Raw genomic sequence first — 26,503 nt, 5'->3', positions numbered from 1 at the left:
ATTGGTTTTCACAAACAACTTAACTAACTGTTATTGGATTCTTGCAAATCTTCAGTGATTTTATTACCGCAGCTGTCTGTATCGTCTTGCTGACTTTGCTGTAGAGATTGAGATGCTGTCTGCTACTTTCTCTCTTTCAACCATTTATTTTCACTTTTGGGATACTTGAAGAGGCTGCCTATAATTGTAGGATGGGGTGACTTTCAGTTCAACTTTAATCGCTAGTTAAAGTTTTAACAATATTTTAAGCGTTGGTTAACGGTTTAAGAGATTTGTCTTTCTTTGAGTTTTTTGTTAACCTTAGAACTACTAATTAACATTGTTTTATATTTATCTGGTTTTTGGTTTACAGATAGCAATAGACTCTAAAATTAGTTAATATATGTAAACTGATCCAAACACCTGATATTAAAAAAAAAAAAAAGTTGCTCTAACAATTCAATGTGTGCCGATTGGAGAGAGAGAGGGTGACAATCCTCGGATTGAAACTCAAAGATTCTAAAGTATTCCCAATGCTCCACAAGAGAAGAAAAGAATATAATTTTACGTGGGCCATTGGAGTATCCATATAAGTTATTGTTTTTTTTTCTTTTTCACTAATAATGTTAAATCTAAAGTTGTCAATGGTAAAAAATACAATGTTTCTAATGTCCATTCAAAGCAAGTCGTTCTTGTTAAGCCTCTTTAAGCAATTAAAAAATATCAAATGGTTTAAATTCTAATCAACTTGTCCAGCACTCTGCTACTTATTATATGCAAGCATTGGTGGTAACTGCTGATATTTTATCACTGATCAAAGATTGGATGGAGATTAGTCGGAGACTTTGAAGGCTGAAAATTGATTATATAATCTAACCCGCAGAGTGTGTTAGATTGTATAAACCTAAATTTTATAGTTTCCATTATTGGATTTTAATAATTATATATGGAATTCTCAAGTTGGATATATATATTTTTTTAGGTATTTGAAGTATCTAAACCCATATTTAAGCATGTCCAATCATCAAAGCACGAAATTCTACAAACCTAATAGATTAAGGTAATGTCACAAATGTAGTAGGTATCTCTCATGCAACTCGAACACAAGACTCTCTAGGTATACTAACCATAGTAACTAAAGGATTTGTCATCCCTAGTTGAATATATGAATCCCTAATTGAATAAAGAGATAAATGTTTAAATTATTTGGATCCATCTACTTGGGACATTATATTTTATAAGTGCTTGATTATCAAGTTGTACAGTTTCAAAATTATCGTGGATTCACAAACTCGAAGAACACCTAGAATTTATGGGTATCAAAGAATTAAATTATAAATTGAACTTTTACTTGCCAATTTATAGCAAATGTTTATTAGGGCTCTAGCAATGAAGCTCATTTGTTTGGGCAGAGTATTTAGGTAATTGATAACCATTCCATAAACAAAAATTAATATCTGCTAGGGAAAGCAAAGGCAAGTGATATTGTTCCATTTCGATGTTCAATAAAATGAAAGAGGCAATATGTGAAAATTGAAACTCATGTGTATCAACTCTTTGAAGCAATGGTTACCACAGATTTAGAAAAGATAAACTAGTATACTATAGCGACAAAAGAAACTATCATTTTTACAACATAGTAAATCAAATTCAAGGCCATTGAGTGAATATCAAACACTTTAAGACTATATCAATTCCAGTGGGAATTTGCCATATAAATAGGAGAACGTTTATTGCATTCAAAGCAATGTGAAGATTTCTTGCAGTCTCACTCCCTTTCTGCATTGCAGGTACTAGAGCTGCTGCTGCCGCCCATAGAACTGTTATGCCTGTTGTACAAATATCAAACCAGTAAGATCCACCACACTGAACAGCAAATTCTACAGTCCATTTTGCAAAATACAAGTGCTAAAAGAAATGGAACTGAATTCTACCTGCTCCTGCAAACAATGGGGCCCTGGGAATAGTTTTCCGTTCTTAAACCATGTGTTAACTCCTCCAGCAATAGCCTCGAAAACTCCAAACCTAACAGTATAGATCCTGCATTGAAGTGTCTATCCCTGTAAGACCCTTTCACTAACTCCTTCCTCTCCTGAATTATTTCAAATACCAATGTGTTCAGATCATTTATTGAACTCAAAATTTCATGATCAAGTTATGTGAGCACAAGCATCAATTTTATGAAAACATCTGTGTTGCGTAATATATACAGAATGACTCGGCCAACATCACTTCCTTTCAATTGAAAGAAAATAACAATTGTCACATTACTTCCTGTACATGGGAATCACTATGTCAATCTGATATTTATGTGCACTTACATATGTAACAAAGCAAGCAGTTTGAATCCTCAACTGCTACTTGAACTAGTTATAGTTGAGCACATACATACATGTTCAGCTTCAAATTTCAAAATGATTACTTCTAAACAATGAATTTTCTACTAAATTATTCACCAATAACGTGATTCATTATTTGTTTCATATTACATTCTCTTTCACAACATGTTTCTTATAAGGAACTTTTGAAACAATAATAGTGAGAATAAGCGAACCTCAGTGAGTTGCTGATTTTAATTTCAACACGGATAGATGGAAATGCTCCATAACCCCTAAGTCACAATGAAGATATACTTCAATGAACCCTTTTATAATCATACGCGCTATATAATCAAATCATTCAATTGCCTAATCCCAATTAAGAATGGATTCATGGTATGTCAAAATCCTTATCTTAATTTTATATCAAATTGACAATCAATACATATGGAACGTGTCACCATAAAACAACCTTTCAAGTAACATTTTATATAACTCGATCGGAGATTTCTCTTTTCCAATGTATCTTGACATTTGTCTAGGAACTTGATATTAATATATACCAAGTCAACGGATCCCGTCTTGACTATCACTTGTCCTCACACATAAACAACACATGGCTAAATTGGCTTATTAACACATGACATGATTAGCCTCGTGTTTATACACCATATGAACCATATGCGTTTATGCATAATCCAACCATGGTATCTCAGGTCTAAGGATTAATAATAAACTAGAACGAGCTTATGATAAATTGTTGACTATATTTTAAATGTCCATGTGATTCATCGTAAATGACCATATTCGATAAACAGTTCACTAACTGCTTATCCATGCTAATGCCCTACTGATATAACTTTTATAATCACCCACACTAATACCATCACATGATATTCTACGGAGACATTCAGCATACCTACTATGTAAAATTATTGCCTAATTAATATTACCTATGTAGGGAATAATTTGATGATTTTGATCTTCTAAAGATTTGTATCATTCGAACATTTCACATGTAATACATATATATAAATGAAGCAATAAACCACATGTGAAATAAGAACAATTTCTTCTATTGATAAGATAAAATGTATATATAAAATATATACATTGACATATATATACAAAACATAATGTCTTAGAACTGACGACACGATTGATTCCTAGAGCATACACTAACAAGAAATACGTAATAACGAGCTAAAACTCTCTTTCTAAGTTGTTTTCTATGCTTGCATAAATGATCGATCCCTCAAAATGGAGGTGGTGCTTCCCTTTTATATATGTTGTCTGACAGGGTGGGTTACACACACAATCTCTCATAATCTGGATCTGAGTCAGCTCCGTCCATGCTTATTAAGTTTGAACACCCATACTTAACACTGATGAGCTTGTTAGAGAAGTCATCTGTTGCAGGAGCGACACATGGGGTAAACCTGACCACTTGATGTCAACAAGGTGAAGAGGACAGGTGGCATACATCTGACCGTCGAAAAGCATGCACAACAAAAACCAACCATGTATGAGACACATATACTGTGTATAAATTATGCTTGATCTGCTGCTTATGCTCGGCCAAGAAAAATGCAGAGATATATGCCTGACAGAGAGTCAGAAACCACCCCCTTCATCTTAAAAGTACGAATCTCATTTGTGTGATCTCTTTATAGAAGAAATTGGCTTGGAAGAGTTTTTTCAAAATCAATTCCTAAAATAATTAAAATTGAATTTGGGCAGAAGAGTGTTATCGTGCATTTTCTGAATATACAACTATACGGGAACTGAAAACTTCTAGAAACCGCAGTACAACCCTTACATCGGATTCACATTTTCCAATAACTTTCACGTTCACGTTCATCTTATACACACCAGGTGCGGTTACTTTAGTTCATCTCATAACATGAATATATAAATCTATATGAGAGCATGGATAATATGAATATGAAACAAGAAGTTTTAGGTGAGACAAAAATGGCACCAGGTCAATTACACACCATAAATTTATTTATTTTTAAATTTATCTTGATCATGATTTAGAATAGAATAGACAGGTGATGACATATACTTGTTAAACATTGTTTGTATGATTAGAAAACAGAATCATAAATAGGAAAATTCTGAAAGACTTTATACAAACGTAAATTACTAGTCGGTCATACAAATGCATGCTTGGTTACAAATTGAAGTAAATAAATGACCACTTTATTACATTTAACGCACATATATAATTCTCTCACTCAAGCCAAACAGGGGTGTGGGATAATCTTCAATTACACTCCACATCAAGTGGAATATAACAATGAAGAATCAGAACCCATGCTCGCTTTATCTTCACTCAATCACTCATATTAATTTATTCATTCAACATCACATAATTGCGATAAATAGACTAAAATTGAACCACAAAAGTAGTAAAACATTATCTTTATTTAAGCTTTTCTTTAATCTCTTTAGCTGTGATGACCATTGCTGCTGTTCTTATCCTTGACATGGAATCCTTTGGCAAATGGCTTTCTTGATAGCGAAAGGTGCACTCCAGGGTCATGATGAGAGCATGAAGAATTGAATAAAATTGAGTTGTTAACACCTTGAACGTTACTGTTCATGTATGCATCCATGGGAGGAGAATGCATTCCCTTTCCTTTGTGACTCTTGTCCTTCTTCTTGGAATTCTCTTCCTCACCGCTACTGCTGCTGCTGCCATGTTTATGCCATACGCTTCCACCCTTCTCTGTTTTAGGGTCAATGCGGCCCAGAGGATGAGGGCTGCCATCAAACCCATGTTTCACAGGGGACTTGATTACTTCCATGAAAGCACCTTTGTTCTCACCTGCAATTGTTATAACTTTCATGCCACCCTCCTCAGAATCTGAAGAGAATTTCTTGTGATGACCACCTTTCTTCTTTGCTTCAAAGTCTTTGTGCTCTTCGCGTTTCCCATGATGAAGGTGAGCAATGTGGGGCCTGTGACTCTCGTGCAAATCCTTCTGGGGGCCACTGACCCGAGGCTTAGGAGTTTCAATGGTCTTCTGAACCAGCACGCCCTTTTGCTCAGCCTCTACTGGGATTTTGGGTTCAAGCTCGGGTTTGGATTTCAGTTGTGGAGGTGGTAGAATTAAAGGAGAAGGTGGGGGAGCAGTGGGCTTTTGCTTAGGAGACAGGGGTGGGGTTTGAACCGCAGGCTTTATGGTTCTTGGAGATGGCGTTGGGGTGGGCAGACGAGTCGTGGTAGTTGTCCCATTGATGAAGGTGTGGGTGATAGTTGGGACTGTTTTGACTGGGGAAGTTGGGACTGTTTTGACTGGGGAAGTTGGGACTGTTTTGACTGGAGAAGTTGGAACTGTTTTGACAGGAGAAGTTGGAACTGTTTTGACCGGAGAAGTTGGAAGTTGTCTGACTGGAGATGTAGATAAGGGTTTCGGGGGAGAAGGAGGAGAATATTGAAGTGTAGAAGATGGGGCTGGTTTTTGGGAAGGAGAAGTTGGAAGGGAAGCAGAATCTTTGGTTTTAATAGGAGAGGATGGAACTGAAGTGGTAGTTTGGGTTGTTTTAGTGACAGGAGAAGATGGCACTGAGGTTCTTCTAGTTGGAGAGGAAGGAACTGAGGACAAACCCGTCGTCGGTGGTGCTCCAGGTGCAGTAGGCTCTTGAGGTTGAGGCTGAACTAATGGCCTAAATGCAGGTAGAGCCAAAGGGGGCCTTGGCTGCGGAGCAGGGGGCTCGGGGGTTGGGGCAGTGGGTGCCACTGGACGGGCTATGGATGGTAAACGGAACCAAGGACGAGATGGAGGTTGGTTGGTTGCCATAATAAGGAGAGAGGTTTTACTTAAGACTTGTATAGAGAACTAAAGTTTGAAGGAATGAACACAGGTATAGATGGCTCTTACGAGTTCTTATTTATAGAATGTACATGTCATGAGCAACGAAGCTTTAACCCATTTGGAAGGGAAATAGCAGATTAAAAAGCCGTCAGAAACACAACTTACACAGTTACAGAATAAGGTAAGGCATCCGATTCGGCGGGGCACCCACAGCAGACAAAAGTTCACAAAAGCAAAATGGGTTTAAACTTGAGAGTCACTGGAATTATTTGCTTTTTCGCATCCATGATAGGATGACTTCTGCTCTGTATAATTACATTAGGATCTATTGAATTGAATTTTAGCTTAGAATAATTGTGATGCAAACACCGGTTTTATGATTCTACTTGCTAGGTAGCTCATTGCCATTTCTACTCTTATTTTAAAAGCAAACATAATCATCTCTTTGATAATTGGCATAAGTTGTTTTCATATGATATAATTTAATTAAACGAATGGGAAGATCATTATCTTTCACTCTCTTTAGTTATGTTGTCACATTTGTTAAACAAAAGAATGTACATAACTTTTGCACCTATAAAATGATATTTATTTAGAAGTCGTTAATATTCGAGTGTTGGTATCAAATGTCATTTCCATATCAAGGAGAAGTGCGATCTGGCATATTCTTCAATTGCTAATGGCGGCCTGTTCTGTCTCTCAATATTAACCACTAAAAGAGCCGTCAACATGGGCTGATTAGCATGCATACCCATGCTGTGCATTTAGCGGCTCTCTGCCACTCCAATTTCGTGCTTAACAGTTATAACATTGCACACATAATACTCATTCTGACTTCCTCAAGGTTCTTGAAAATGCTTGGTTTTCACAAAACAACTTAACTAACTGTTATTGGATTCTTGCAAATCTTCAGATGATTTTATTACCGTAGCTGTCTGTATCGTCTTGCTGACTTTGCTTGCAGAGATTGAGATGCTGTCTGCTACTTTCTCTCTTTCAACCATTTATTTTCACTTTTGGGATACTTGAAGAGGCTGCCTATAATCGTACGGATGGGGTGACTTTCAAGTTTCAACTTTAATTGCTAGTTAAATGCTCTAACAATTTCCAGCTTGTGGCCGGTGCTTAAGGAGATTTGCTCTTTTCTTTAAATTTTTAAGTTTAAATTTTATGATTACCTGTCATAATAATATTGTTTTGTGACTTATTTTTTTATAAAGTGATCAATAAACTCAGAAGATTAATTGAAGTATGCGTAAACTGGTTCAGACAACCTGAATATTAAAAAAAAAAAAAAAAAATGTAATGCTCTAACAATTCAATGTCTGTAAGAAGGACGTCTGATTGGAGAGAGAGAGGAGAGGTGACAATCCTCGGATTGAAACTCCAAAGATTCTAAAGTATTCCCAACTGCTACACAAGAGAAGAAAAGAATATAATTTTACGTGGGCCATTGGAGTATCCATATAAGTTATTTGTTTTTATCTTTTTCACTAATATATGTTAAATCTAAAGTTGTCAATGGAAAAAATACAATGTTTCTAATTTTCTATGTCTCAAAAGCAAGTCGTTCTTGTTAAGCCTCTTTAAGCAATTAAAAAATATCAAATGGTTTAAATTCTAATCAACTTGTGCCTCAGCACTCTGCTACTTTATTATATGCAAGCATTGGTGGTAACTGCTGATATTTTATTACTGATCAAAGATTGGATGGAGATTAGTCGGAGACTTTGAAGGCTGAAACTTGATTATATAATCTAACACCGCAGAGTGTGTTAGATTGTATAAACCTAAATTTTATAGTTTCCCATTATTGGTATTTAATGAATTTATATATGGAATTCTCAAAGTTTGGATATATCGATAATATAATATATATTTTTTTTTTTTTTTTTTTTTTTAAGGTATTTGAAGTATCCAGGCCCATATTAGTTTGCCTATCATCAAGCCATGAAACATTCTACAACCTAATGGACTAAGGTAATTGTATAAATGTATTAGGTACCTCTCTTGCAACTCGAACACAAGACTCTTAGACATACTACCCCAGTGACTAAAGGATTTGTCATCCCTAGTTGAATATATGAATCCCTAATTGAATAAAGAGATCAAATGTTAAATTATTTGGATCCATCTACCTGGGACATTATATTTTATAAGTTGCTTGATTATCAAGATTGTACAGTGTCAAAATTATCGTCGATTCAAAACTCAAAGAACACCTAAGAATTTATGGGTATCAAAAGAATTATAATATGAACTTTTACTTACCATTTATAGCTCAATGATTATTAGGGCTCTAGCAATGAAGCTCATTTGTTTGGGCGAGTGATTTAAGTAATTGATAACCATTCCAGAAACAAAAAACTAATATCTGCTAGGGAAAGCAAAAGGCAAGTGATATTGTTCCATTTCTAATGTTCAATAAATGAAGGCAATATGTGAAAATTGAAACTCATATGGTATTTAACTCTTTGAAGCAATGGTTACCACAGATTATAAAAGATACCTAGTATACTATAGCGACAAAAGAAACTATCATTTTTTACAACATAGGTAAATCAAATTCAAGGCCATTGAGTGAATTCAAACACTTTAAAGCATATCAATTCCAGTGTAATTGCCATATAAATAGGAGAACGTTTATTGCATTCAAACAATGTGAAGATTTCTTGCAGTCTCACTCCCTTTCTGCATTGCAGGTACTAAGCTGCTGCTGCGCCCATAGAACTTGTTATGCCTGTTGTACAATATCAAACCAGTAAGATCCCCACTCTGAACTGCAAATTCTACAGTCCATTTTGCAAATACAAGTGCTAAAAAGAATTGGGAACTTGAATTCTACCTGCTCCTGCAAACAAATGGGGCCCTGGAATAGTTTTCCTGTTCTAAACCATGTGTTAACTCCTCCAGCAATAGCCTCGAAAACTCCAAAACCTAACAGTATAGATCCTGCATTGAAGTGTCTATCCCTGTAAGACCCTTTCACTAACTCCTTCCTCTCCTGAATTATTTCAAATACCAATGTGTTCAGATCATTTACTGAACTCAAAACTCATGATCAGATTATGGAGCACAAGCATCAATTTTATGAAAACATCTGTTACGTAAATATATCCAGAATGACTCGGCCAACGTCACTTCCTTTCAATCGGAAAGAAAATAACATTGTCACATTACTCCTGTACATGGGAATCACTATGTCAATCTGATAGATTTATGTGCACTTACATATGTAACAAAGCAAGCAGTTTGGAATCCTCCACTGCTACTTGAACTAATTATATTTGAGCACTACTATTTGTTCAGCTTCAATTTCAAAATGATTACTTCTAAACAATGAATTTTCTACTTAAATTTTCACCAACTAACGTGATTCAATTATTTTTTCATATTACATTCTCTTTCACAACATGTTTCTAATAAGGAACTTTTGAAACAATAATAGTGAGAATAAGCGAACCTCATTGAGTTGCTGAATTTTAATTTCACAGGTGATGGTGCTACTTCAACGGGTTTTCCATCAGGAGTAACTGGGGTAGGCTTCACTTGCTTCTTGAGGTCATTGATCTCTTCTGGACAGTCCGAACCCGCCTCCATTGCCAACCCAATACCCTGCCCAAGAGTGTAGAAAAAGAAACTACCCATAACAATGGGTGTATGAGTGCAAAAGTCTCCCTTCCAATATCCCAAACATCCCCCCCAACAGCAAGTGCATCCTGACGAACCAAAACAAAATAACCCCACAGAGTAAATAATTCATTTTTTTAAAAAGAAAAGTGATAAGAATATTAATTTCAAAATTATCGTTTGACTTGCCTTGGTATCTAAAAAGAAAGGCAATGCGACAGTTGGAGGGAAGGACAACTGATTTTAAATGATGGATGGTCTCATTGAAGGGTGTTGGTGGTGAGTGAAGCCTTTTGGAATGTTTAGTTTAGTAGCATTGGCGATAACTGGAAGTTTAGATCGGGGATCGGAGTAGGAATGGTGTTGTTTCTGAGAAAGAATAGGAAGTCTGGGAGGCTAAGTGTGGCGGCCATGCTCTTTGTGTGTGTGTGTGATTGAGACGATAACAGAATGGATAAGGAAGTGAGATGCCAGAGAGGATTGCTCGGACTTGGAAATAATTTGCTGTATTTGCTTCGATGTAAAATGGGCTTCTTACCATAGACGTTTAACCACGTGGAAAATCTGGAACGCTCTGAAAAGTTGGGCTGTTTAGACACAGCACCTTCCAGGCTCCACTTTCATGTGTTATTTCCTTTTTTTTTTTTTTTTTTTTTTTTTTTTCTTTTACATGATAGTATAAAAGGGCCCTAGAAATTTTTGTATGAACTTATTTAGGATTTTTCATAAAATTATATAGTTTTTTTTTTTTTTTTTTTTTTTTTATTATATGTATGTAGGATGTAAATAAATAAAAATTATGATCATATCTATACTCATTGGAGACGACATTACATGTTAGGATGCATTTAAGGTGTATTTGATTCGAGGAATATTTTATTACTGAAATACAAGATTACCAGTGAGATAGTTACTAAAGATTATGGGATGTTATATCAATATTTGATTAGATTAGTGAGTATAAATAATTAAGAAGTTTGGTTGGAAATAATAAAATATTATTGTAGCAGCTTTTTCTGAATCTTCTTTCCTTTTTAAATAATAATAATAATAATATTTTATTATTATTATTACTATTTAAATAATTCTTTTAAACCCCTTATATTTGAGAATTTAGCTAAACACACCAACAACAAAGTTTAAATTTCAACAAAATATCTCCAACCACCCAACCCACCGTCGACTGCCACTGTTAGCTGGCGGCAGTCACCAAAACGTCACACGATAAGAGAGATTTGGCTTGTGTGGTGCCGTTTTGGCTTTTTTCGACCGATTGAAGGTAAAACACACTAGATTGTCATGGATTTGTTGAAAAACTACCAAATCCCGACCAATCTGGCTGTTTCAAATAGATTGAAGGCCAAAAACAACTAGTTATCATGGATCTGACCAGAAACGGTCACAAACAGCCAGACCTTTTATGGCTCTTTTCGGCCAAATCCACGGCAATCTAGATGTTTCAACCTTTGATATGGTCGAAAACAGTCAGATCGTGTCGGTCGTACGACTATTGCCGATGGCCTACAGTAGCTGGGGGATTTTTTTTTAACTTTCAAACTTTGTGGCTGTGGTGTTTTAGCTAAATTCTCAAATAGGGGGGTTTTTGGGTCATTGTTATTTGGTAGACATTTGAGGGCAATTTAGTCTGAAATGGCTTTTATTTAAGGGCAAATTTGGTTTTTTTAAAAAAAAGATAACCCTGGTAAAAAAAGATTAACACTTCTAGACTAGGTAATTTGATAACCCCGAAAATCACCAACAATATTCACTATTAGGAAGGAAACATTCTCGTAATCTTATATTATTGTCAAATCAAACAAAAGAATGTCTGGAATCAAAGATTGGCAACAGGAGTTATCTGCCCACAGCCTTAAAGTAATGAAAATATTACGTTTGCAGACTTCTTATCATATGTCTATCATACACATTTTAATTTTTAAGATTTCTTATACAGTTAATGACTTGTTCCCACCCAAATAAGGGCTTTATGACATTTTTCCACCCACATACTTTTAAAATACCACTTTATTACCTAAATTTATATTCTGACAATGAACAAAGAGCAAACTTGTTCCAAGTTGTTAGAACTTTTGAAGAGGAGAGGTCGATGAGTCTATTAGTGGTGGAATGTTGGATTTTAGTAATTGGGATTAATCGAAATTTGACTTGGGAGAGGCGGCTATACAAAACCTAATAACTCGATTGCCGGCGATTGCGAGGTTGATGAGAGTAAGGTTTGAGGGGTTTTGGTAAGTGATAATCGAAAAAGAAAATGGTGGTGATGTGGGGTCGAAACGATGCCAAAATCATAAACGGAATATAAATTTGGCTAATAAAGTGGTATTTTAAAAGTCAGAAGGTGAGAAAGTGTTATTAAGTCATTATTTGGGTGGGAAAAAGTCAGTTTGCTCTTTCTTATATTATATTATTTTGTTGAGTAAAAGTCAACATTATTATTAAGTTTAGACATAAAATTAATGGGGAAAAAACAATTATCCCATATTTTCAAAAAGTATCGAGCGGATGGATTATTTGGACTTTTAAATCAACACTCAAAAAAAAAAAAATTGTAATTACTGGAAATTTATTTTTACGATCATTCTATTTGAAATTCCTTCATTTTTGTTGATTTTTATTAACTTTCTTTTGCTCAAGCTCATTGTTGTGTGTGATTTTTCCATTAAGCTCGGAGAATCGCAAGGCTATAGCTCAATCCAGAATCAGTTCAACTCAATCAATTATCCAACCCAGCATAAGCTCGTCAAGATGTAGCTCGACCTAACATAAGCTAGTCGCGACCAATCCCTACAGTTGTTCAACCAACTCACAGATAACTTCAGATCCTGGATATCTCAAAAGGGATCAGATCGATAGTAATCTTGGCGCAATCTCAACACTCAATCGTGAGAATATCGAAGTTGCATTTCAATCTTAATTGTAATCATTTTATTTTCACTATTTCCTTTGTATAAAATCTGTATATAAACCCCCTTCAACGATGAGAAAGGGGTTAGCAAATTGTTCAAGAATTATTATTGTAAGCTCTCATAGCAAATACAAAACAGTGGGTATGCTCAAGATTATAACTCGCCGAACCACTTAAAAAAAAATTTGTGTTATTTACTTTACTGCTTTATATTAATAACATTGTTAGTTATCCGTAACTACGCACATATCAGTTCTGATTTCGTCATGATCAATCAGATCGCTGTAATTGGTGCAAAATCTTGTATGAACACCCATGATAAGTAAAAAATGAAGATTAGGTATCCATTATTTTTTTTCAAAGAGTAGTGATCCTTCGCCCCCATATATTTTATCTTTTACCCCGTCATCAATATAAAAGAGATTAAAAATGTAATTTCATACTCAACCATTGCAATGCTTTGAAAATGACATACTCTGAGGAAGCCGTTTATGATGAAAATTTATCATCTTTAATCTATAAAAATAATAATTTATAGTGGAATTAATTAACAAAATTTTAAAGAAATTTTCAGTGTCATGCAAGAATGGTTTTAATTGAAAACCATAAAATATTTTTTCTTTGAAATTTTAATTGGTTTTGTGGTGATTTTTGGAAGACTTATCATATACTATTATTACATAAATTTTACTTTAAAACTTGAATCATCTGCAATTGGATTTTAATTAAAGAAACAATGGAAACCAATTAAAAAAGTTTGAGTTGGAACGAAGCACCCAAGCAAATTATTAAAAATCCCATGAAGAACGTCAAAGGTCTTATGAGTAGAAATTTGAATATGGGGGCAAAGGATCCAGAAATTCAATTTGTAGTCCACCTTACTCAAGCCTTCAATGGATAATCCTTCTGTTTTGTTTAATATGTTATTATAATTTTGTCCTCTTGAGTAGGCTATTGGGCTAATGAACAATTTGATGGGTCTAAAAATCAATTCCCTTTTTTAAAATAAAAATGTGGCTAAACAATAATTATTTTTTATGACATTAACTTTTGATAAAGCCCAGATTCTATATTACTATACGAGCAACAATTTTAATAGGATTTTATCGAAAAACTGTTAACTTAATTAGGTAGATCTCATTATAAATTATTATTTGATTATATTAAAAGACAATTTTTCAAAACATCTTAAAAGTAATTAATAAAGATATAAAAATGAGATTACATTTTTAACCCCCTTTAAAATTTATATTGAAGATAAAAATCACAACCCAAAAAGTAATTGTCGTACAAGGACTCAAAAGAGGCCCATAGAGCAAAATGATAGAAGGACTAGCCCAGAATCCAGATCCAACGGAAATCTACCCTATCTAGCCCAAATAAGAAGCTAAAGGAAAATCAGCTAATTAAATCTTTTTGATTCGCCATAATCAAATATTTTATAATGATCTTTGTCAAAACAACCAAGTAATTCAATGTGATAGATTTTATTTTCATTTTTTAATTTTAAATCTTAAACCGACTTATAAGCTTGACTTATCTGAGTTTGAATACTAACAAGTAGTTAGCGATCAAACGGGTCCAATTGCATTAAATTATTTTCCACTTCTTAACGTGGAAAGATAGGTAGCCCAACTTCAAGAAAGTGAACAAAGATATGGGGTTGGTTAAAGCCATGAAGAGCAATATATTAACATATTTGATCTGCCTAACTTGGCTGCACAATTGATCAATATTCACTTGAGAAACCATGCATGTAGTCTGCAGCGGTCAGGTCGTTTTCATTTCCTTCTTTTACGTTCAATATGGTTAAGGTGGGCTGACTTGACTCTGGTCATATTTTATCTGGTCTTTCCCGCAAACATATGAAATATTAGTATTAATATTGACAAGTATCGTCATATTTTATTTCTTTACTTGAATAATACCAGGAAATGAAATAGGGAATAAAAAGAGAATTTAATTATAATGAACATTGTGGGTTTTTTCTTTTTTGTTAGATAATATTATCAATGAGCAACGAGTAAAGACAAAAACTTGAATATAGCTTGTGGTTTAAGCAATTGACAAGTGTCACAAACTGAACAAGGAATCCACTCGATCCAAAGAGATGTGATTTCATCATAAAGCGTCAAATTTCAATTGAACTTCAAACACCCACCTTCCGTGTGCTAAGCTGATTATGTTTTGCATGTAATTAATTTTTCAAAATAATAATAAAGCTCTCTAAAATTCCCAAATTACATTTAATCCATTGAGATACTCAAATTGGTAGCTAAGCAAAAAGAAAGCGAAAAGACATTTGTCTTCGCCTAATTTATAGTTGATGGGATTAGGTGATTTGCAGCCACAGCTACCGCATATCTGACAATTTCGTTGCTCTTAGATTTCACTATCACCAATAGAAAGTGCCAAATTAGAGCTAAGAGATTCTCTCTTACAAATGTTTTTTTCTAAATCAATCATGCTAATGACGCCTGAGCAGCAATGAACACAAACGAAACCACTAGCCCGTGAGTGGACTAAAATCGAGATTAGACTGTACCAACGCCAACAACTTTACTCAGTGGTTCTAGTTTATAGGCGGAGATATTATACCTCCCCTTCAATTGTGGCATGTATTGCTAATATTTATGGTTGATGTAGGCTTATCTAGGGGCCACAAAATTTGAGCTCAAAGACATGTAGATTAATTTCGGGCTTATGGGAGCAAATCTACGTACGTGCGTATTTTATATTAATTTGTTTGAAGCATAAATCGATGCTGTATGTATGAGCACCAACGATAAGGCTTACGGAACTGTAGTTGAACATCTGAGTGGGCAAAGTGATAGAGAATATATTCATTTCAAATTAGGATACGGGAATAAAGGAGTTTGAAATTTAAAGCTCAACAATAAATTTGCTTTAGTGGTTAACCTTTTACATTAATCATGTTACCACTAAAGTTTTTATCTTTGTAAAAGTGCTTTTGTCTTATTCTCCGACTCCAATGACTTTCAAGTTTTCTTTTTTAAATTTCTAAAATTCCTTGAAATATGTAGTTTGAATACCCAAAATAAGTCATATATTATGCTTTTATGTATTTTTCTATACTAACAGTCTCAGCCACTGATTAAAGCTTCCATTTGGGTTCATTTTAGCCGCACAACTCAAATAGCCAAATAGGGAAAAAGATTGAGCTTCGTTTGGTTCATTATTAGATAATTTTTAGAATAGTATTTTGAAAAAAAAAAAAATTACCATTACAATAAAGGTAATTATTAATGTTTGATGAGATGAATAAAATAGAATAAGATTTTGAAAATATTTAAACAAATGTATTTTTGGGTTGATTTTCTGTTTAACTTTATTAGGAAAATCAGAATAGCATTTTAAAAAGTGTTGGCTTTATTTGGTTCAAAATTTGGGGGTTTTGGGAAAAGTTTTTTGAAAAAAGTTAAAAAAAATTGAATTGGGCGAGTATTACGAGGTAGGATTTATAAATTAATAAAATGCCCCTTATGTTTGTTTTTTTACAAAATACCCCCTATAATAAAACATTAAAAGTTAACAAAAATACTCCTAACCCACCCTCAAATACCCCCAGCCGGCCACCACCACCGGAGGTGGCCGGAGTCGTCTTATCGGCGCATGACCAGCTGGATCTTGCCGGTCATGCGCCGCTATGGCCTTTTCCGGCCAGATCTACGGCCAGATCTGGCCGACGTATTTGCTCTCAACGATGGCCAACAAACGGTCGTGTTCAACGATGACTGTTTGTTGGCCGTTGTGACCGACTGTTACGGCCAAAGATCTGGCCGTCAACGACCAGATCTTTGGTCTTAGATTTGGCCTTTTCCTGTCAGATCCACTAGATCGGCACACTACCGGCCAGATTCAGCCGGTAGTGCGCCATTCTACCAGATTCTGGCCATTTTCCGGTGGTGGTGGCCGGAATATGGTAAATGTGGATTGTTGGGGTGTTTTTGTAATTTTTTTAAAAATATTTAGGGGTATTTAATTAAATTAACAAATTTAGAGGGTTTAAAAAAAATTGAATAATATTGAAAGTAGTATTCCCAAAAATGAGAGTTTTTGGGTATTTTACTGTTTAACTTTTTTGGGAATACTAAGAGTAATATTCCCTATTTTGAACCCAACGAAACCAACTTTATTAGAAAAACCAGAATAGCATTTTAAAAAGTGTACCAAACCAGATTTCTTTTCGAATTTGTTCTTTTGTAATTATTTATATATATAGGCTGTCACTTGCTTGTTAGTGTAAAAATTAATTATTCCTTTGATGCCAGTTAATATGGATTAAGTTTAGACATAAAATTAATGGGGAAAAACAATTATCCCATATTTTCAAAAAGTATCGAGCGGATGGATTATTTGACTTTTAAATCAACACTCAAAAAAAAAAAAAATTGTAATTACTGGAAATTTATTTTTACGATCATTCTATTTGAAATTCCTTCATTTTGTTGATTTTTATTAACTTTCTTTTGCTCAAGCTCATTGTTGTGTGTGATTTTTCCATTAAGCTCGGAGAATCGCAAGCTATAGCTCAATCCAAAGATCAGTTCAACTCAATCATATCCAACCCAGCATAAGCTCGTCAAGATGTAGCTCGACCTAACATAACTAGTCGCGACCAATCCCTACAGTTGTTCAACCAACTCACAGATAACTTCAGATCCTGGATACTCAAAAGGGATCAGATCGATAGTTCTTGGCGCAATCTCAACACTCAATCGTGAGAATATCGAAGTTGCATTTCAATCTTAATTGTAATCATTTATTTTCACATATTTCCTTTGTATAAAATCTGTATATAAACCCCCCTTCAACGGAGAAAAGGGGTTAGCAAATTGTTCAAGAATTATTATTGTAAGCTCTCATAGCAAATACAAAACAGTGGGTATGCTCAAGATTATAACTCGCCGAACCACTTAAAAAAAATTTGTGTTATTTATTTACTTTACGCTTTATATTAATAACATTGTTAGTTATCCGTAACTACGCACTAATCAGTTCTGATTTCGTCATGATCAATCAGATCGCTGTAATTGGTGCAAATCTTGTATACCACCCATGTAATAAAAAATGAAGATTAGTATCCATTATTTTTTTTCAAGAGGTGATCCTTCCCCCCCTATATTTTATCTTTACTTTACCCCGTCTCATATAAAAGAGTTTAAAAATGTAATTTCATACTCACACCATTGCAATGCTTTGAAAATGACATACTCTGAGGAAGCCGTTTATGATGAAAATTTATCATCTTTAATCTATAAAAATAATATTTATAGTGGAATTAATTAACAAAATTTTAAAGAATTTTCAGTGTCATGCAAGAATGGTTTTAATTGAAAACCATAAATATTTTTTTCTTTGAAATTTTAATTGGTTTTGTGGTGTGATTTTTGGAAGACTTATCATATACTATTATTACATAATTTTACTTTAAAAACTTAATCATCTGCAATTGGATTTTAATTAAAGAAACAATGGAAACCAATTAAAAAAGTTTGAGTTGGAACGAGGCACCCAGCAATTATTAAAACTCCATGAAGAACGTCAAAGGTCTTATGAGTAGAAATTTGAATATGGGGGCAAAGGATCCAGAAATTCAATTTGTAGTCCACCTTACTCAAGCCTTCATGGATAATCCTTCTGTTTTGTTTAATAGTTTTATAATTTTGTCCTCTTGAGTAGCGTTGGGCTAATGAACAATTGATGGGTCTAAAAATCAATTCCCTTTTTAATAAAAAAAATGTGGCTAAAACAATAATATTTTTTATGACTAACTTTTGATAAGCCCAGATTCTATATTTATATACAGCAACATTTTAATTAATAGATTTTATCGAAAAAACTGTTAACTTAATTAGTGATCTCATTATAAATATTTTTGATTATATTAAAACGACAATTTTTCAAACCATCTTAAAAGTAATTAATAAAGATATAAAAATGAGATTACTTTTTAACCCCCTTTAAAATTTATATTGAAGATAAAATCACAACCCAAAAAGTATTGTCGTACAAGGACTCAAGAGGCCCATAGAGCAAATGATAGAAGGACTAGCCCAGAATCGATCCAACGGAAATCTACCCTATCTACCCAATAAGAAGCTAAAGGAAATCAGCTAATTAAATCTTTTTGATTCGCCATAATCAAATATTTTATAATGATCTTTGTCAAAACAACCAAGTAATTCAATGTGATAGATTTTATTTTCATTTTTTAATTTTAAATCTTAAACCGACTTATAAGCTTGACTTATCTGAGTTTGAATACTAACAATAGTTTAGCGATCAAACGGGTCCATTGCATTAAATTATTTTCCACTTCTTAACGTGGAATAGGTAGCCCAACTTCAAGAAAGTGAACAAAGATATGGGGTTGGTTAAAGCCATGAAGAACATATATTACATATTTGATCTGCCTAACTTGGCTGCACAATTGATCATAATCACTTGAGAAACCATGCATGTAGTCTGCAGCGGTCGGTCGTTTTCATTTCCTTCTTTTACCGTTTGATAGTATAAAAGGGCCCCTATAAATTTTTGCATGAAACTTATGTAGGAATTTTCATTAAAATTATATATATATAGGATGTAAATAAATAAAAATTATGATCATATCTATACTCATTGGAAACGACATTACATGTTAGGATGCATTTAAGGTGCGTTCGGTATGAGGAATGTTTTATTGCTGAAAACGCAAGAGTACCAGTGAGATAGATTACTAAAAATTATGGGGGTGTTATATCAATAAATTTGATTAGATTAGTGGGTATAAATAATTAAGAAGTTTGGTTGGAAAGAACAAAATATTATTAACAGCAGCTTTCACTGAATCGTCATTCCTTTTTAAAATAATAATAATAATAATATTGTTAACAGCAGCTTTTACTGAACCGTCTTTCCTTTTTAAAATAATAATAATAATAATTATTATTATTATTATTATTATTTAAATAAATCCTTTTAACCCCCTATATTTGAGAATTTAGCTAAAACACCCAATAACAAAATTCAAATTTTAACAAAATACCCCCAACCACCCATCGCCACCACCGACAGCCAGCCACCACTGTTAGTCATTGGCGGCAGTCACCGAAACATCGCACAATAGGAGAGATTTGGCCTATTAGGCGTCGTTTTGGCTGTTTTCGACCAGATTGAAGGTAAAAAATAGCTAGATTGTCATAGATTTGGTTGAAAACTACCAAATCCACTCCAATCTGGTTGTTTCCAACCAGATTAAAGGCCAAAAACAACCAGTATATCATGGATCTGACCAAAAACGACCACAAACAACCAGATCTGTTATGGCCGTTTTTGGCCAAATCCACAGCGATCTAGATGTTTTCGACCTTCGATATGGTCAAAAACAGCCATCAGCCAGATCATGTCGGTCGTACGACTATTGCCGATGGCCTATAGTAGTTGGGGGTATTTTGTTAACTTTCAAACTTTTGTGGCTAGGGTGTTTTAGCTAAATTCTCAAATGTAGGGGTTTGGGTAATTATTATTTGGTAGACATTTGAGGGCAATTCAGTCCAAAATGGCTTTTCTTTAAGGGCAAATTTGGTAAATAAATAAAAAAAAGAATAACCCCAGCAAAAAAAGATTAACACCCCTGGACTAGGTAATTTGATAACCCTGAAAATCACCAACAGTATTCACTATTGGGAAGGAAACATTCCTGTAATCTTATATTACTGTCAAATCAAACAAAGGAATGTCTAGAATCAAAGATTGATAACAGGAGTTATCTTTCCACAGCCTTAAAGTAATGAAAATATTATGTTTGCAGACTTCTTATCATATGTCTATCATACACATTTTAATTTTTAAGATTTCTTATACAGTTAATGACTTGTTCCCACCCAAATAATGGCTTTATAACACTTTTCCACCCACATATTTTTAAAATACCACTTTATTATCCAAATTCATATTCCGACAATGAACAAAGAGCAAACTTGTTCCAAGTTGTTGGGGCTTTTGAAGAGGAGAGACCGATGAGTCTTTTAGTTGTGAAAGGTTGGATTTTAGCGGTTAGGATTGATCAAAATTTAACTTGAGAGAGGCGGCTACAAAAACCCTAATAACTCGATTGTTGACGATTGCAAGGTCGATGGGAGTAAGGTTTGAGGGGTTTTGATAAGTGATGATCGAAAAAGAGAAGGGTGGTGGTGTGGGGTTGAAATGATGCCGAAATCATAAATGGAATATAAATTTGGCTAATAAAGTGGTATTTTAAAAGTCTGAAGGTGAGAAAGTGCTATTAAGCCATTATTTGGGTGGGAAAAAGTCGTTTGCTCTTTCTTATATTATATTATTTTGTTGAGTAAAAGTCAACATTATTAGCCACCAAAGGTTACGCATCGAATCTGTGTACCGAGTGACGTGACAAAATTCTGATCATTGATTAATATTAACTGATAATGAATCAACGGTCAGGATTTTATCACATCATTCGATATGCATATTCAGTGTACAACCTTTGGTGGCTGTAGCATTACTCTTAAAATTTATATTGAAGATAAAAATCACAACCCAAAAAGTTATTGTCGTACAAGGACTCAAAAGAGGCCCATAGAGCGAAATGATAGAACGACTAGCCCAGAATCTAGATCCAACGGAAATCTACCCTATCTAGCCCAAATAAGAAGCTAAAGGAAAATCAGCTAATTAAATCTTTTTGATTCGCCATAATCAAATATTTTATAATGATCTTTGTCAAAACAACCAAGTAATTCAATGTGATAGATTTTATTTTCATTTTTTAATTTTAAATCTTAAACCGACTTATAAGCTTGACTTATCTGAGTTTGAATACTAACAAGTTTTTAGCGATCAACTTGATCAAACGGGTCCAATTGCATTAAATTATTTTCCACTTCTTAACGTGTAAAGATAGGTAGCCCAACTTTAAGAAAGTGAACAAAGATATGGGATTGGTTAAAGCCATGAAGAACAATATATGAACATATTTGATCTGCCTAACTTGGCTGCACAATTGATCAATATCCACTTGAGAAACCATGCATGTAGTCTGCAGCGGTCAGGTCGTTTTCATTTCCTTCTTTTACGTTCAATATGGTTAAGGTGGGCTGACTTGACTCTGGTCATATTTTATCTGGTCTTTCCCGCAAACATATGAAATATTAGTATTAATATTGACAAGTATCGTCATATTTTATTTCTTTACTTGAATAATACCAGGAAATGAATTAGGGAATAAAAAGAGAATTTAATTAATCGTGCTGGTTTATCATAATGAAGATTGTGGGTTTTTTCTTTTTTGTTCGATAATATTATCAACCTTATGATGTGTAACGAGTAAAGACAAAAACTTGAATATAGCTTGTGGTTTAAGCAATTGACAAGTGTCACAAACTTAACAAGGAATCCACTCAATCCAAAGGGGGGTGATTTCATCATAAAATGTCAATTTCGATTGAACTTCAAACACCCACCTTCCGTGTGCTAAGCTGATTATGTTTTGCATGTAATTAATTTTTCAAAATAATAATAAAGCTCTCTAAAATCCCCAAATTACATTTGATAGTATATGTATATAAAATTAGTAGCTAACCAAACAGAAAGCGAAAAAACATTTGTCTTCGCCTAATTTATAGTTTATGGGATTAGGTGATTTGCAGCCACATCTACCGCATATCTGACAATTTCGTTGCTCTTAGATTTCACTATCACCAATAGAAAGTGCCAAATTAGAGCTAAGAGATTCTCTCCTACAAATGTTTTTTTCACGAACGGTCCTTTTTTCTAAATCAATCATGCTAATGACGCCTGAGCAGCAATGAACACAAACGAAACCACTAGCCCGTGAGTGGACTAAAATCGAGATTAGACTGTACCAACGCCAACAACTTTACTCAGTGGTTCTAGTTTATAGGCGGAGATATTATACCTCCCCTTCAATTGTGGCATGTATTGCTAATATTTATGGTTGATGTAGGCTTATCTTGGGGCCACAAAATTTGAGCTCAAAGACATGTAGATTAATTTCGGGCTTATGGGAGCAAATCTACGTACGTGCGTATTTTATATTAATTTGTTTGAAGCATAAATCGATGCTGTATGTATGAGCACCAACGATAAGGCTTACGGAAGTCTAAAAACAGCCAACTGTAGTTGAACATCTGAGTGGGCAAAGTGATAGAGAATATATTCATTTCAAATTAGGATATGGGAATAAAGGAGTTTGAAATTTAAAGCTCAACAATAAATTTGCTTTAGTGGTTAACCTTTTACATTAATCATGTTACCACTAAAGTTTTTATCTTTGTAAAAGCGCTTTTGTCTTATTCTCCGACTCCAATGACTTTCAAGTTTTCTTTTTTTAATTTCTAAAATTCCTTGAAATATGCAGTTTGAACACCCAAAATAAGTCATGTATTATGCTTTTATGTATTTTTCTATACTAACAGTGTCTCAGCCACTGATTAAAGCTTCCATTTGGGTTCATTTTAGCCGCACAACTCAAATAGGGAAAAAGATTGAGCTTCATTTGGGGATGATTTTTATAATAGTATTTTGGAAAAAAAAAAAAAAAAGCAAAATTGAATTATCTTTACGAAAAAGATAATTATTAATGTTTTATGAGATGAATAAAATAGAATATGATTTTAAGAATATTGAAATAAATATATTTTTGGGTTAATTTTCTGTTTAACTTTATTAGAAAAATCAGAATAACATTTTAAAAAATGTACCGGACGGAGATTTCATGTCCGAATTTATTCTTTTGTAAGTATTTATATATATAGGCTGTCACTTGCCTGCTAGTGTAAAAATTAATTATTCCTTTGATGCCAGTTAATACGCAGATACGAAATTCAAATATTCCCCAAAGTTTTCTAGTTGAATAACATCACCATTCAAACTTGTAATGATTCAGTACAATTAATGAGCGAACTGCCCCCTCTAGACAAAGAATTTTTTTTTGTAAGCAAGTACGTAGAGAGATGAGAAGGCAAAATCAAATAAATAATAACAGCTAGCGTTAGTCGTAAGTTTCAGCTCTTCTTATGTCATGTTGCCATCTTGGACTTGGTTAAGTCTCAACTCTTACAAAGCTAAGCGGATATACTTAATTGATTCAAAGGGGACTTTCTTCAGCCTCCATTTGATGCCACTCAACCCATCAAACCTTGGTATTTGGTTAGCTAATTCTCTTCAATATTTCTCCACATGGCAAATTAATATTGTCTGATAATAAATGGTTACTTGTCCTCTGTAGTTTTTAAGTCATAGAAGAAGAAAAAAACATATTCAAATCAACTAACAACTATGTGTTGCTAACCCTAACTTCAACTTGTCCATGTAATGCAATCTTTACTAATTCAGCTACCAAATTTATACGTGAGGTTTATTCATATCCTGTAACAAGAACATTATTTTTCTATTTTTCTATGATTTCTTCCATACTGCATCAATATCTACCTTAAATTACGTTTCATAACCGTCATAACTTGTTTGCAATTGAAAAAGAAAACGACCATCTTCTAAGATAAACAATAGAATTTAACATCTTTTGTTTTTTAACTTTTTATCAACTATGAGAAGCAAATCTAATCATTACAACCATAACGTTTTTTTTTTTTTTTTTTCTAAAAAAAAAAAAATAAAATAAAATGCTTAAAAGGCCAGAGCAAAATTTTCCATAAAAAAAAAAGTATACGCGCTTTAAAAAAAAAAAAAGAAAATTTTAATAAATAGTTTAATGAAATAATTATGGCTTTTGGAGGAGGAGGTTCGATATTCGGTATTCCGACGTGGCTAAACCGTGTGTAGATTAAATTAATAAGGAACGGAATCTGATCATTTAAAAATCTAGGCTGGCTACAGCTAGAAATGACGGAGAAAAAAACCTCTCCTCTGCTCTTCGATTAAAATAAACACAAACAACCCTTTTCTCCTCTATCTCGTCCTTCCTCTTGCTTTAGCTTCTCTTTCCGCCTCTATTTTGACCCACAAACTTGCCGCAGTTAACCGTCTCTCAATTTAATTAGTAGTCTCCATTAAACTCTCCTTTTTTCTTCTCTTCTCTTCTCTTCTCTTCCTATTCACGTTTCTCCAATCCTCTTTCTTCCATGCCACCACTTTAAATCTTTTCATATTTCTCCTTTTAACATTACTTTATCTTCGAAAAGGAAAAAGTTAGACGTCCTTGAAAAATTTCCATTTTGTAAGCTGTAACCAATCGTCTTCTGTTTTATTCCATTGTATTCCTGTTTAGAATCCAACCAACCCGTCCCTCTGGTATTGGATGGTTTGGAACTCGTTTATTCTTTTGTTCATAGTCTTTGTTGTTGAGGTGGCAATTGATTTATGCCATGTGGAAGTCAAAGTTTGAAAAGGGCAGTCAAAGGTGTTTTGCCAAAAGCTAAGGGCAGTTCCGTAAAACTCCACCTTCAATAAACCAATTTCAATTAGGTTTTTTGTTCATTTCGTTTGGTCTGGAACTTTCTCTCTTGGTTAACAGAGAGAGAAAGTTTGTTGCAAGATGAGGATGCCTGGAGGTTTCGAACAGCGTTGATTGAATCTACGTTGTGGTAGGTCTTAGCTGGTGTTTTTCTGGTTCTTTGTTCTTCTGTATAAATAGTTTTACTAATGCTTGGTTATTGGGTGTGTGTATGAGAGTGTACAGATCTGGGTTTACAGAGGGTTATACACTGTGTAAAGGTGTAGCGTACTCTGTAAGAATCTCTTATTCTCATAGTGAAAACTTCTTACTGCCCTGAAGAGTGGACGTAGGTAATCTATAAGATTACCGAACCACTATAAATCTCTGTCTCTCTTTTTTCATCTTTATTTTGCTTCATATATTGTGGTTTAAAACTGCTGATTATATGTTACTATTATCTGCTGCTTGAATCTGGTTTTTTTTGCCTTATACTGTTCTGTGATTGTCTCTTGTTTCAACAAGTGTGTATCAGAGCTAGGTTATCATTCTAGCACCTAGGTTTTCTCTAGGTTAAGAGATCTTTTGCAATCAGGAACATCTAGGCTTAGATTTGAGTTCTTTTTCAAAACAGTTGCAAGTTAGGGTTTCTGTTTAAGTCTTAGGTAAAATTGGGCTTTTTTACTCTAAGCATCTGTGAAGTATAGGAACCAGGAATATGTCTAAGTTTGAGGTGGAGAAATTCACAGGGGATAATGATTATGGATTGTGGAAGATGAAAATGAGGCTATCTTAGTTAAGGGTGTTTAGCTGACACTTTAAAGGTGAGGATAGTTTACCAGACTCTTTGTCTGAGAAGGAAGAAAGACTTTTTAGATAAAGCCCTCGTACCCTAATTCTAGGTTTAGGGGATAAGGTCTTAAGGGAAGTTAAGAAAATGGAATCACCATTTGAAATTTGGGAAAAACTAGACTCTTTATACCTGTCAAAGTCCTCTCCTAATGGCTAGTTTTAAAACAGAAGCTGTTCATTTTTAAAATGGATGAAAACAAATTATTAGAGACAACATGAATGACTTTATGAAACTGGTACAGGATCTAGAAGGGCTTAGTGTTAAGGTTAGGATGAAGATCAAGCGTAATCCTAATTAACTCACTTCCAAAAATTTTCTCTAATTTTGTGGATACCCTTAGTATGGCAGGCAAACCCTTAAACTAGATGAAGTAGTGGTAGCAATAACTACTAAGGATGCTGAATTTAAAAGAGGGAAAACTAGATGGTGAGGGGTTTTTATGAAGAGGAAGACCTGATAAGAAAGGCCACAAGAAGGGGAATTCAGGGGTAGATCAAGGTCTAAGTCTAGTTCACTAGGAAATGTTTTCACTGTCAT

The 26,503-nt window shown here is 34.0% G+C and overlaps 1 pseudogene; it reads right to left on the bottom strand.

Moving 5' to 3' along the window:
• Positions 1-1,629: 1,629 nt before the first annotated feature.
• On the bottom strand, positions 1,630-26,503 carry LOC116142129 (annotated as a pseudogene).

The sequence above is a fragment of the Pistacia vera genome, unplaced genomic scaffold (assembly GCF_008641045.1).
Source record: "Pistacia vera cultivar Batoury unplaced genomic scaffold, PisVer_v2 Contig405, whole genome shotgun sequence".
In the NCBI taxonomy this organism is placed as follows: Eukaryota; Viridiplantae; Streptophyta; class Magnoliopsida; order Sapindales; family Anacardiaceae; genus Pistacia; species Pistacia vera.
This window is presented reverse-complemented; position numbering and strand designations above follow the sequence as displayed.